Genomic DNA, 13,982 nt, shown 5'->3' on the forward strand with positions numbered 1-13,982 from the left:
AAAGTACAAGTTTCCAAATTGAGAGTGTCATAACCAATAATCATCAGAACATGCAACTGTAAAAGAACTCACCTGACCACTGTAATTCATAATTAGAGGAAAGAGTCTGTTCCTTATCATCTGCACCTTTTCTATAAGCTACTTGCTTGGGGGCTTGTCATATATAACACATTCTTGACCTTGAAAGATAACTCTATATCCTTTCTATGTCAATTGACCAACACTTAAAAAGTTATGTTTCAGACTAGGAACATAATATACCTCTGAGATTGTCTTCGGTTATCCCTGCTTGGTCAGAATGTTGACCAATGCTTTGCTATCTACTTCCACAGTCTTGTCAGTCCCCAACTTTACCTTTGTTTTAATAGATTGATTAAAATTGGCAACCAAATTCTTGGTTCCTATCCTGTGGTTACTACAACCACTGTTTAATAGCCACACACTATCAGAAGGTTCATGTATAGTACGGAAAGCTAGGAACATGGAGTTATTACTCTATGTAGTGACATTAGCTCTCTAGTTCCCTTGATCAATTATCTTCTTCCTGTAATCACGAGAATAGTGACCAAATTTATTGCAACAATAACATCTCACCTTTGATTTGCCAACTCTTTGATTATTGTTGAAGCTTTTGTAGTTGGTTACATTTTCATGTTCATGCTCTTCTTGGCCATCTCTCTGACCACCATATCTTCCGCTTCATCCTCTGCCTCTCGATCTACTTCTACCTCGACCTCTGTCTCTTGAAATAGAAACCTGACTTTTGAAGGAGGTCTTTAAAGTGGAATCCTTATTTCTGTCCATCCTTGCCTCATGCGATAGAAGTGATCCCATCAGCTCATCAACTATCAATGATGCCAAACCTTTGGCTTCTTCTATGGTTTCTACCACAACATCAAATTTGGTAGACAAAGATTTGAGGATCTTCTCAACCACTGTTTGATCTTTAATGTCTTCACCATAAATCTTTAACTGATTTACAATAATTATGACCCGATTCATGAAAGAATCGATGTCCTCTGTCTCCTTCATCTACAGACTTTCAAAATCTCTCCTAGTATTATGCAACTTAACAATATTGACTTTGGCCATACCTATATAGTTTGTCGCCAAAGTATCCCATGCTACTTTTGTTGAAGATGTGATCATAATATTTTTGAACACTGCTCGGTCCACTCCTTGCTGGATAAGCTGTAACGCTTGTGCATTCTTCTTCTTGTCTTTCTTCCATTGTTCCCTCTCTGTATTACTGAGAGCTTGTTCTGCTGCTTCATTCTTAGGTGTTGGAAACTCAAACTGGACATAATCTCAAACATCATGTGCCTGCAATGTGGTCATCATCTTAATGTCTCACACATCATAATCCTTCTCTATAAACAGTGGGAACTTGGGCTGGAAATTTGAGAAAGCCATCTTTCTCCAAATATTTCTCTTCAGAAACGCTAAATTTCTCTTTTTTTTTTATAAACTTTGTAAAAGTATTTTTTCAAAAAAATCAATAAAACCCTCATTTATTTATTTTTATAAAAAAAAAAAACTTTTTATATAAAAACAAAAAACTCACTTTAATCATTGCAAAAAACTTAACAACCTTATATTACCACGTGACTTGGCTGTGTGAATTTTCTCTTGCTATTCACTTTTTTTCGAAAAATGTTCTTCTACCTTGACTTTTACTTACATTGACTTTTCTTGAACGTATGAATTCCACTCCAAAGAACTGGAGCCTATAGTGGTGGCCAGAGTTGCAACTCTCTTTAATTAGCGAACGACTCACTGACTTCCACGCAAACAAGTTTTCTTACTTGGGCTTTCGGCCCTTGCTCTATTAAAAAAATGAAAGTTGACAAGCTACAACGTATCGCTCAGCAACATAATTTTTTTTTTATTCTCAGCCTTTTCCTTTCGACCATGGTTAATCACTCACACATTACAACTCTACAAGATGCAGTTGTGGACTCTCTCACTCTTGAAATTATTTAGCTCTGATACCACTTTGTTGGAAAGGTGGAGGAGACAAAGCATGAATTCACACATAAAACATGAGCTGGTGCTCTTCTATTGATCACACAAAACATGATACTTACAATGAACCTGGTGAAGGGTATTTATCCATTTCTAGCTAGCTACTTGCCTAAAATATCTTGACGTGCAAACACATGCAACCACCCACTAAAAGTCGTCTATCACTTAACTCGAATTGACTCAACACTCAAACACTCAACCACACAATCGCTCAGTTAACTGACTCTCTATGTTTAGCCAACTCCTCATGCACGAGTAATTATCTTATTTTAACAGTTTACTCCCATAGATTAACGTACAAATGTAAAACTATGCACGACATATTCTTCGGCCATTTTAAATAGAATCAGACTGGCTCAGGGTAGCAAATGGAGGGGTGAGTCAGTGTTCGAGTTCACTTTAGTTTTCCATTGTGAAGAGATTGGGTACGAAGGATACAGATTTAGGTTAAAAGGTTCTGTCAGTGTTGCATTAGAGAGGGTTGAGTTACTAAAGCTACATCAAACAGAATAGGGGTGCAGTCATCATTAGGATTTCTACTATCCAAGGAGAAGATTGTGCTAGAATTAAAGGTAAACATGGAAGGACACTTGGTAGAATTAGAATCCAAGCTAGATGAATATGAATACAATAGGACTAGGCCAGAGGGGCCTTTTTGGGAAGATCTAGAATGAGAAGATGCAGTTGATGGATGCCACAACTATAATAGGGGCAAGCATGACCAACTGTAGGTAATAATTTCATAAATTTATTCATTCACCTTGAACATGTAGATTCAAATATTTTAGCAGCAGAGATGAATGATCTACGTTAAATGATATTTCAAATATTGTATAATGATATTTCAAATATCATATAAAATCAAAGAATATAGCTTAAGATGCAACTTATAAACTTTAAACAATAATTGTGATCATTCTGAAATAATAAAGTGCATTTATGCTAGAAGGAGGACATTGTTGGTCTTCAAAAGAATTCGATTTTGATTAGGTAAACCATGATAAAGGTGAACCTAGTAAATAATAGAGGTAGGATGCATGAATCATTCTGCAACTTCTTATGAAATTTTATACCAATTATTTTCAAAAATTCCTTGTTTTCTAAGGCAATGAACTTCTCCATAGAAGTTATAAATGAACATGAAAACTTGCACATTTTTTAACCAATTCTTTTCAAAATTCCTTGTTTTCTTGAGATAAACTTCTCCATAGAAGGTATAAATATTAAAATAAGAGTTTCAAACTTGAATATCATGTTGTTGATAATGTTTTTTTTTTCTAAAAACAACTTTATAAATTGTAAAAAATGTCTCACATTTAGGATTGCGGCTCCACCCTCATACCAAATTATTAAGTATAGGATCAATAAATAAAATGTGAAATTAATCAAAAAATAATATTAATAAATTAGTTAAATTTGACCTAAATTAATATTAAATAGTTTTTTAATTAAAGATGTTCAAATATCTTAGATATAACCCAAATGCAAACGGATTATAAAGTATAGAGAATGGGTTTAAATAACAAAATTGCTAATAATTATAGTGTATTATTAATTAGGGTGAAGGAGATAGGGGATTAAAAAAACATAAGAAAAAAATAAAATAAAAGAAATTAATATTAATTTATAATATCAATATCTATATCATAATTTTTTTTTTTTTCTAAGTAAAACTGTTCTATTGATATGAAACAAAATATAAGTACATCGAGGCTCTGGCCTTAGCATTGCTGAACATTGTTTGTAAAAAAATATAACAGTGTAAGCGCGACTGCCACATCGATGGGGAAATCAGTCCGTGAAAGTAGAAAAAACCCACACAATGGTTACCAATTTTAACCAAAAATACCAAACATTGCAAAAAACAACCAGGAGGAAAGTTTTAACAAAACATGTCATAACAAAAATCATCCAATCAGCATAAGAAAATGCCAGCTGGCAGAAGGGCAACACCTGGCTGCCAAGTGTCAATCCTGGAGGTCGTCTGGGGCAGGCTCTTCCTCGATAAGACACGCGTACTTGTACCACTCCTCCTCCTCTGCTGATGTGCCGCTCTGAATTCCACGAGCTGGTTGAGTGCCAGCAAAGCTGCCTTTTGCTGCATGCGGGCCAGACGTGTCTCCTGCTCTACCACCAGGTGCCTGTGTGTCTTCAGCTCTGCCTTCAGCAGCCTGTTGACTACGAACCAGCACCATTCCATGCGGGGTGGAAAAGTCCTCGACCAGCTGCTGCTTGCTTAGGTCGCGGGCACTCCTGTTCCTTTGAGCAGCCCTCTGCTGCTCACCATTGTTCGTTGGCAAAGCTTCTTGCGGGTCGTTTTCCTCAGAGAAGGTGATGGTGATTGTGGCGATGATAACAGGCCTGTGAAGAGTTCTATGGAATCGAAATTGAGTCATGTGAGGAGCGGGGTGAGGGGGAAGGGGAAAATTGGCCGTACGAACAGTTGTGTCCCTCCTGCAGGCACCTTGGAGTTGAGCCCATCCTCTGCCACTGCGGGTATTAGGATACCGGCCAGAGAAGGTGATATGTGGATTTGAAATGTCAGGAGAAGAGGAGGGGGAGGCTCATTTAGGTCTAGGCACAGCAAGAGGACGGATGCCTCCGCCACAACTGCCCCCTCGTCTGCTACGCATGTGGTGGTGGATGCAAGCCATGGCGGAATTCGTCGCAGAGCTATCAGTGATGAAATTGGAGGAATGGCTATGCAGAGAGCGAGTGGAGGAATTCTGAGTTGGAATCAGATTGTAGTGCCTGGTGTGGGAGAAATGATACCCATTTCCAACGTCCACGTAGCTGAGCAGCCAACAACAGCTTCCAGTGACTGTGTGAGAGCAAGGCTCCGCTACCTGAGGAGGGAAAATGTCGTGGAGCAGAGGAGGAAGAACTACGTTATGGTCTGTGGAGGCCATTGCCATGATCTTGATGGAGAAATCTCGACTGGAGCACCCAATTAATGGCGCTTGCAAGGCGCCATGAATCCCTTTCATTCTGGCTTGGGAGGGGACGCGGGCGGCCATGTGGCCAGTGCTTTCGCCGCCTGTCCGTCCAATCACCATTAATATCATGGTTATCACCCGCATCCGGATTATATTATAAATATTATTATAAAATATTTAACTAATAATTAAATTATAAGAGAAAATATTTATAATTAAATTAGAAGAAAAAATAATAAATCTAAAAATTATAGCAAGAAACTATTAAATAAAATAATGTAGTAATAATAAAAATAATATAAATTATGTGAATTTAACTTCAATCGTTAAAAGTTTTGGAAACCAATTTCAAAAATATTAGTGCCCAAGAAAGGAATGATATCATGAAGTTATATCTAAGAAATAAATTTAATAAGAAATTAGAAAGAACGATGGAATTTTTTTTAGTGATATTAATATTATAATAAAATAAAATAATATCATTATTAATAATATTACGATTTAGTTAATAAGTTTGTATTATAATGTATTTAATTAGATAGAGGTAATGATAAGGAAAAAATTTGTTAAAGAGGAATGTAAAGTATATTAAAGTTATTGATAGTATAAGGTTTGCAATTTGTAAAAAAAAAGTTATAACCAAAAAAAGTTGAATTAAGAACTCAATTCATGGAAAAAAATTAAAAAAACTAAAAACAAATTAGAGGAAGAAAGAGAGGAAACAAAAAAAATTAATATTAATTTATAATGTTAATATCTACATCATAAATACTATTAAAATTTATTTCATTAATAATTAAATTAGAAGAGAAAACAATAAATTTTAAGATTATAGTGAAAGACTATTAAATATTAAATAATATAGAAATAATATAAATTATGTGAATTCGAAGAAATAAAATTATGACAAAAGCTAAATTTTTTGGAAACCAATTTCAAAAAAAAGGAATGATATTATAAGCCATGTCCTATAAATAAATTTAATAAGAAATTAGAAAGAAGCATGGAATTTTTTTTCATGATATTAATATTATAATAAAATAAAATAATATCGTCATTATTAATATTATGATTTAGTTAATAAGTTAGTATTATAATGTATTTAATAAGTTAGACGTAATGATAAGGAAGAAATTTGTTAAAGAGGAATGTAAAGTATATTAAATTTACTGATATCATAAGGTTCACAATTTATAGAAAAGACAAAGAAAAGTTATACTCAGAGAAGGTTGAATTAAGAACTCTATATAGGGAAAAAATTAAAAGGGCTAGAAACAAATTAGAGGAAGAAAGAGGGGAAACAAAAGATAGAAAGAGTGGCTGAGATAAATTGTTAAAGGTTTAAGGAGTAATTAAACTTATAAGATGATGAAGGGGTTTAGGGGTCAAAATGAGGAAGAGGGGCATTTTCAAGAAGGATTAAGTTGCTGTGGTTAATGGTACTCCATAATGGTTAAACAAGATAAATGTGACATTACCAAAATATATAAGGAGAAGAGAGGAAGTTTAATGAGAGGTGTTAGAAGAATTGTTATCATCAAAAAAATATTGGATAGTGGGTTTCCAAGATTGACTTAATATACATTTGTCTTATTAATTGAATCAATTTTGGTGTATTTCCATTTTAAGGGATTTTATAATGATATGATGAAGGTACAAAGGATATGATGCCAAAATGTAATGAACAAGGTTTGTATATACATTAATATTTAAAATATCTAGAATATCCATTATAGGACAAGTAATATATTTATATAAGAATATTAAATGTACAATAGATATGATATGTTGTGTTACAAATGAGGGACGTATTTATATATCTAGAAAGGTGCCTCTTATGGTCATGTCCTTTTAAGACGTGCCCTTTAATAAGTAACTACATTTATTAATCATTATTTATTATTATTTATACATATTTATATTCGTAACATTGTTTCCCATTAGGAAATATTTATCCTCAACTCTTATTGATAGAAACACTTTATATCTTTTCTTTTCTCACAATGTCTTCTTGTATTTCTCAATTCTTAGAAATCTCATCTTCAACTATAAAAGACGATATCAAATTCTGAGTTTGGTTTAAAATTGTCATATTGTACAATGATCTGACCATGCCGAAGTAATATTTTGTGGAATCCTGTAGGTAGTGAAAACTTGGGATGAATTGTTATCATAAGATTGGATTATGGTGACATTGATACCTTTTGGAACATAAGTAACTTGTTTCTAGTTTGAGTGATAAGGATAGGTAGACTAGTTGAGATGTTTTCTTTTATGATCTGGGCGTTGATAAGGAGTTCTTGTGATTTGATTTTCCCTTAACATGTGTGTGATGATTTCTTGATTTACTTGCAGTTTCTTATTTTCTTCATGTACGGAATTGGTTAATCACTGGATCTTTACTTAAAGTTTCTATCATTTGAATTGAAACCTCAATGTATATATTCACTTCAATTGGATTGGGATCATTTTGATTCATGATATTATCTAAATCGGTGTTTGTTCCCTTTTCTTCAAATTGGATTGCTATTTCCAAAGAAATTGATGCTTCTTTTCTACTAAATTCTTCTAATTTGTTTTCCAATGATTTCGTATCACTTTTAAGTTTCTTGATTTGTGTGAGTAGATTTTGATTATGATTCTTGATACATGAAACTTCTTCAATTTCTATTTTTTCAGTATGTTTGATGTCTGGATTTTCATGTTCTCCAATTCTTAATTGCTTAATTTGTTCTAGCAACTTTTGATTGAGGGACTCCAAGTGATTTTTCTTCATCTTTTGTTGATAGAATCATTTCAAGATCTTGATTCTCGTGTTCCAACTTTTGAACACATATTGGTTTGTATCCTTTAACTTTCTATTTGTGTAAGTAATTTGTCACTATGATCTTTTAAGAAATTCATTTTTGTTATTTTTGCTCACAATTCCTTATTTTTTTCGAATAATGTATCCTCAATCATATGTTCGATATCATCATATTTTTTTCATTTTTTCATTGCTTCTTCTTCTAAATTTTTAATTTGTAATTGTACATCATTTTCTCAATCAATTAGATTAAATATTTTGCGATTCAAGACAATTAAGATATTCCTCTCACAAATGATACATTTTGAAAAAAACCAAGTTTCCATACATAATTCATCATTCGCTTTTTTCTTAACTTTTCTCTTTTTCTTTATTTTTTAATAATATTGTTTCATCCACTTCTTAAATATTTAAATTAAAATCCCTTCCTTCATTTCCATAATCCTTCTAATAATTTTACTTATATGTATTTGAATTTTTCTCTTTTCCTTATATAAAGAGATATTTTTTCAACCTCTAAAAAAAAAGAACAATACGAATACTCTTTCTTCTTTTATCCATATAACCTTCTCGTTTAAAAATTTTCACTCTATAATTTTTTCTTTATAAAATATTAATATATTCTCCACACCCTTTAATAAAATGCCTCTATTTAGATTTTAACTTTTTCCCATTTCTTTATTGAGTTTTATTTAATTTTAACTTTGGCTTAACCCAAAATAATCTTTTATATCATACTATTAAACGTTAAAGTGATATTGTTTATTGTATACCAATCTGATTTGTATAGCTTTAAAATTCATTTATATGTAATTAACATAAAACTCTGTATTTGACCTTCCACTAAGGTATACTTTCATTTATACCCTTTCAAATTAGAGCTGTTCCTATACTCTCGATAATAATGCTTTCGTTTATGAAGTTTGTGGCAAAATGAACAGAATTTGGTTTCACCCTATGATGTATTTCCCGCAGTTATATTATATGACAAAGTTCAGACAACATGGGTTCGTGTAGAGGAACAAGAAACAGTGAAGGAACAAGGCCCGATTTAATTTACAATGCGGCAGAAGCTGCAACTTGCTTGTAGCACATGCGTTCCTGTACAGCAACAAGAAACAGTGAATGAACAAGGCACGATTTCATGTACAATGCGGCAGAAGCTGCAACTTCGTTGTAGCAGATGGGGTTTTTCTACGAACAGTGGCACCGCACGAACTGTTATCTTCCATAACTTCAACTTCCCAACCTTTATCTTCACGGGAACATCGCCTTCAATTTCAGGGGAATGCCCGCCTGATTTATCTGCGCATTGAGCGTAGACTTCATGGCTTTGGTGAGCTTAGCACCGGTCCCACCGAGTTCCACTTCCAACAAAGTGGTGTTCTTGTGGCCCTGGTAGAATACCAGCAGGAAGTCTGTGCAAGGCTTCGAGCCTGAATACAAAACTGCGAGAGGGCTGTTGTCCAGATAATATATACCGATCCTCTTGTTGAGATTCTGGGCCTTTATTTTCACATTGAATTGGAAATTTGTACTGAAATCGACGGGGTTGATGGTGAAATTAGTAATATGGATGCTGTCGACAGAGTATTTCGGGATCTTGGGCCAGAAGACCAAGTATAGAACGCCACAGGCGAGCGCAATTAAAAAGCAAATGGTGCAACACAAGCAGCGGCAACAGGAGCACCAACGCTTGGGAGGCAGTGACAAGTATCTGGGATGCTCTCTTCTGAAGATAACCTGGTCCTTTGGGATCTTTAACTCTCAGCGGGATCGACTCTGCCCTTCTTAGACGAAAGATTTCTGGAATTGGGCACCAATGGAGCGCTCGGCTTCTCGTTTACATATTCGCCTGCATCCTTCTCGACATCTGCAGTCATCGGGTAGATTCTCTGTTTATCTGCCATCATGGCACTGGGCCCCGAGCTGCGAACAAAGCAATATGAACCGATTTAGGCCAACCAGATTTGATCCTGGGCGTCCCTGAAGCTTAAACTGGACCGACTTAAGCCGACGAGACTCGATCCTGGGGCTCCCGAAACTTAAAATGAATCGACTTAGGCCGACGAGATTCGATCCTGGGGCTCCCGGAAACTTAAAGTCCTTCACGCAATGATGGGAATGAATTCTGCAGGCGCGGAGCATCCACAAAAGAGATGTTAGTTAACGGCAACCAGTATTTCCAATCTACGTTTTGGAAAGTGAGGGAATGTAGCATAGGTCGCCGGGTGGAAAAACTGAGTAACGAAGCTACCTGCAGCAGTTGGAGCGGTTTGTATCGTGTACCAGTTTCGAACCACGTTCTTATGCATTGTTCTGTGTATGTGCTTCGGCAACAAGCGGGCTGAGGAGACCCTGTTATCTGTACAGGGCATCATGTCGGAGCTCTCCCTGATCAACTGACGAAATCTTACCAATTCCAGAGTTCTTCTATCATCAATAATGGGCATGGTTCGCATAGAGGTTTGGATTTTTGAAGGAAATGAGGGCGGGCTTGATTTTCCAGAATGAATTCAAATTTGAATTTCATTAGCCCGCGCATAACAAAAGCATGGCGTACTATCAACGCAATTTCTGGGATCCATCATGGATGCATAAGTCATGGTGGATGAATGCGAATACATACAGAGACATCGACACATTCTTTTATTAATCGGAATCTGTTCGTCGGGAAAGGATGCACACGGGTTGACAGCCATAGCCGATGTCAGAACCCGTCTCCCAAGACTGTCGTCAGAGTCTCTTAAGAGTGCATTAACTTTTCTATGTGGTAAGAAATAGGAGTTGCCGTATGTGAAGGCCAAGAAACCGACGATCAAAACACCAGAGATACCCATTAACGCCTTCTGAAGAAGCATGGAGCATGCAAGCAGTTGTAGGCATACTTAACGTCATTGGTTTGGTTGAATCATGAATTTATTGCATTTTATTTTTGCGCCAATCAACGTACCATGGATTCATTGCCTGGTTCAACGAATAAATAAGAGAACATGGACACTACATTGACCGTATGCTACATTAAGTGCACAATTTTTTTGAAGAAACTTCTACCATATTTCAAGTAGTTTTTTTTCCAGAAAGAAAAAGCATGATCTATTATATTGAGACTATATAAAGGTTTCAGATAGTACATATCAAGCAATTTGATGCTGGAAAGTCTAGGACCATAGGATACAAAAACTGGAGGATGAGATCCTCAGAGAAAGATGTAGAAGCTTTGTATAAACAGATACAAGATATTGGGACACCTCATGCATATTCGGAGATGAAGATCAGAGATAGATAAGAAGCATTCATAAGCCATACATATGCTAGGAAAAAAACAAAAGGATGAAAAACAGACCTGTGGGAAGAGGAAAGAGATTAAAAGCCCAGGAGAGAGAAATCTTGAATGAAGAAGGATTCCTCGCCAGAAATTACCTTCATGGACCAGGTCCCTGTTTCTAGATGAAGACCCTCCTTTGACAGGCTGTCCGCAAGCTGGTTCTGAGCTCTGTAGATGTGCTGAATGGTGCATTCACTCATAAGGCCCCAAAAAAACATAATCTTGTCCATCCAAGCAGTAAGGTGTGGGCAACTGATACGGCTTTTTCCATTGACATGATCGACCATGGTTTTGGAGTCCCCAAAAATAGAAATGGATTGTATATCAAAAAATATACAGAAGGCGAGAAGACCCGCAAGGGCTTTCGCCTCAGCCATGTTGTTAGTGCCCTTCCCTGCATTCCAAGAAAGACTATATTGAAGATTCTCGTCCATTATAATGAGAACCCCGCAGCCACAAGAGTTTTGCTGTGCAGCGCCATCAAAAAAAGCCCTTGGGGCCCTGGAGAGGAAGTCTTCTTGTCCATTTCTGTTGACGGCTTTCGATTTGGGTTGCTTTTTTGGAACAGAGTCGTAGATGGTTATGATGCGTTGTAATATATCCTTTAGAGGCTCTTTTACATCTTTGAAAATAATTCTGTTTCTCCATTTCCATGCACACCATAAGACGATAATAATGAAGGATCTCCATGAATCTCTCTGTCCGCTCCACCACTCAAAAGCTGCGTGCGTAGAAGCATGAGAGACGAGAGGGAAGCCATATAAAATTGCCAGTTCATGCCATATTTGCTGTATAGATTTGCATTGGAAGAACATATGAAAATTGGTTTCCTCTTCAGATTCGCACATTAGGCACCTACTCGGCCCATGCCATTTTCTTTTCTTTAAATTTTCCCAGGACAGATTTTTATTGTTAAACACCAGCCACGAGAAGTAAATTAATTTTGGAGAGCAGCCTGTTTTCCAAAAAGATGAAGGGAAAATGGGATTAGAGTGCACGGACTTTAAGCCAATCAGATCGGTGTATATATCCTTGACGCAAACCTGTATATTTGCAGTTGGTGTCCTCCAGATTAGATAATCATGCGGCCTGGACCTGTGAAAACCGCAGCTTCTCAGGACATTTCTGACTGTGTTCCATTGACTTGCCATAGTCTCCGACATACTAAGATCATCGGCCGATTTCCAAGAAGGGAGAGGGCCTTGCCATCCTGCTATAAGCTTGTCCCACGTGAAATAGCCTTTATTATGGAGGAAGATCAGGATCCTTTCGGGAAAGGAGATATTCTCATGTCCGCTCATGATGGGGTCTATACCAATGAGGATTCGACTGCCTGTTTGTAGGCACCATTTCAGGTTCATTAGGAAATATTGCTCGACTTTGCGAAGCTGAGCCATATCGCAGACCCAAGCTTGGCCCCAATCCTTCCTAGTCGAAACCAATATTCTATGTCTTTGCCTCTCATGTATTTCATTTTAATGGTAGTGCTCCAAGGCCCTTCCCCATATATTCCCCTCCATAGAGATTTGCACAGAAGTGCTTTACCGAAGACCCTCAAATCCAATAATCCCCATCCATTCAAGTAGTTTTATATATCATGAACCATTTTTTTAGAGGAAAAAAACACTACTTTTAGATCAATATAAAAAAGAGTACTATTGGATTGATTTTCTATCTTTCCTTTTCTGGATTACATAATTCTCTGATCAAACTAGTTAGCTTTCTTTATGACAAAACATATTTGATTTGTGATTGTTTTCCTTTTATCCACAGTATTTCTATACTGGAGAATATAAACTACTACAAAAGTGCATAGGAAAGAGATATACTCTAGAACCGTATCTGTTAGGATAGGGAAAATAAGTGCATAGGAAAGAGATATACTCTAGAACCGTATCTGTTAGGATAGGGAAAATAATTAATTACAAAGCTTATTTTCAACTACTTTTAATCTATATGTGTTTTTTACTTTTGAAACGTTATAACATAATTTAAAAATAAATTAATTAACATGTTTTAGATTTACTTGTATTTTTTATTGTTTACTTAATTTTTATAGAAATTTTATTTCAAAATATAGAAATTTTGTTTAAAGATATAATTTCCATTGCTGATATAAAATGTGATTATAGTAATTTTAATTTATTTTAAAAATATCTAAATTCTGGAAATTTAAAAAAATAATAAATCAAACTATATTTTTATCTTATTTAAAAGGGAAAAATCAAAAACCTAATTTAAAAGAAAAATAAATTCACCAAAAATTTAAATTTAACTATTTTTAATTTATTCTATTCAAAATAATAGAAACATTTATTTAATTTATTGAAATTTATTAACAAATACAACAAAATACAACCTCACAATTAAAAACGACTCTCTCACAACATAATTTACCTCACAATTGAAAAAAACTCCCTCAAAACATAATTCTCCTAGTAAAAAGATGAAACATAAACCTTTTACTTTTAGTCTTGTATCCAAAAAAACCCTTTATCAATTACATAAATTTGACCTAAGGTACAAAATTAAACCATACTCCAAGTTCTTTACATGGCAAGAAGGTTCTTCTTAAACTTGAAATCACCTTTGAATTGATAAAAAAAATAGTTTAGATGGAACTTGTTACTTGGCTTGTCATATGAATATACAGACTAAACGGACTTTTATTGCATAATTAGGTTAAAACAGAAAATTATTACTTATTATATAGCTAATCTGAATTATTACAGGAATGATGCAGATATAAATTATATTAACTAAAGAAATTCTTTTTCATTGTAAATGTAACTAGCATTTGCACCTAGTGTTGCAAAGGAAACGCCGTAAGGCATAGTGTGTGGAAGAATATCGAAACGTGAATAGGTTTTTGTGGGCTTTTTTGGAA

This window comes from Pinus tabuliformis, chromosome 4_1 (genome assembly GCF_031772625.1).
Source record: "Pinus tabuliformis cultivar Carrire ecotype Pingquan chromosome 4_1, CPIR1, whole genome shotgun sequence".
NCBI classification, from domain to species: domain Eukaryota; kingdom Viridiplantae; phylum Streptophyta; class Pinopsida; order Pinales; family Pinaceae; genus Pinus; species Pinus tabuliformis.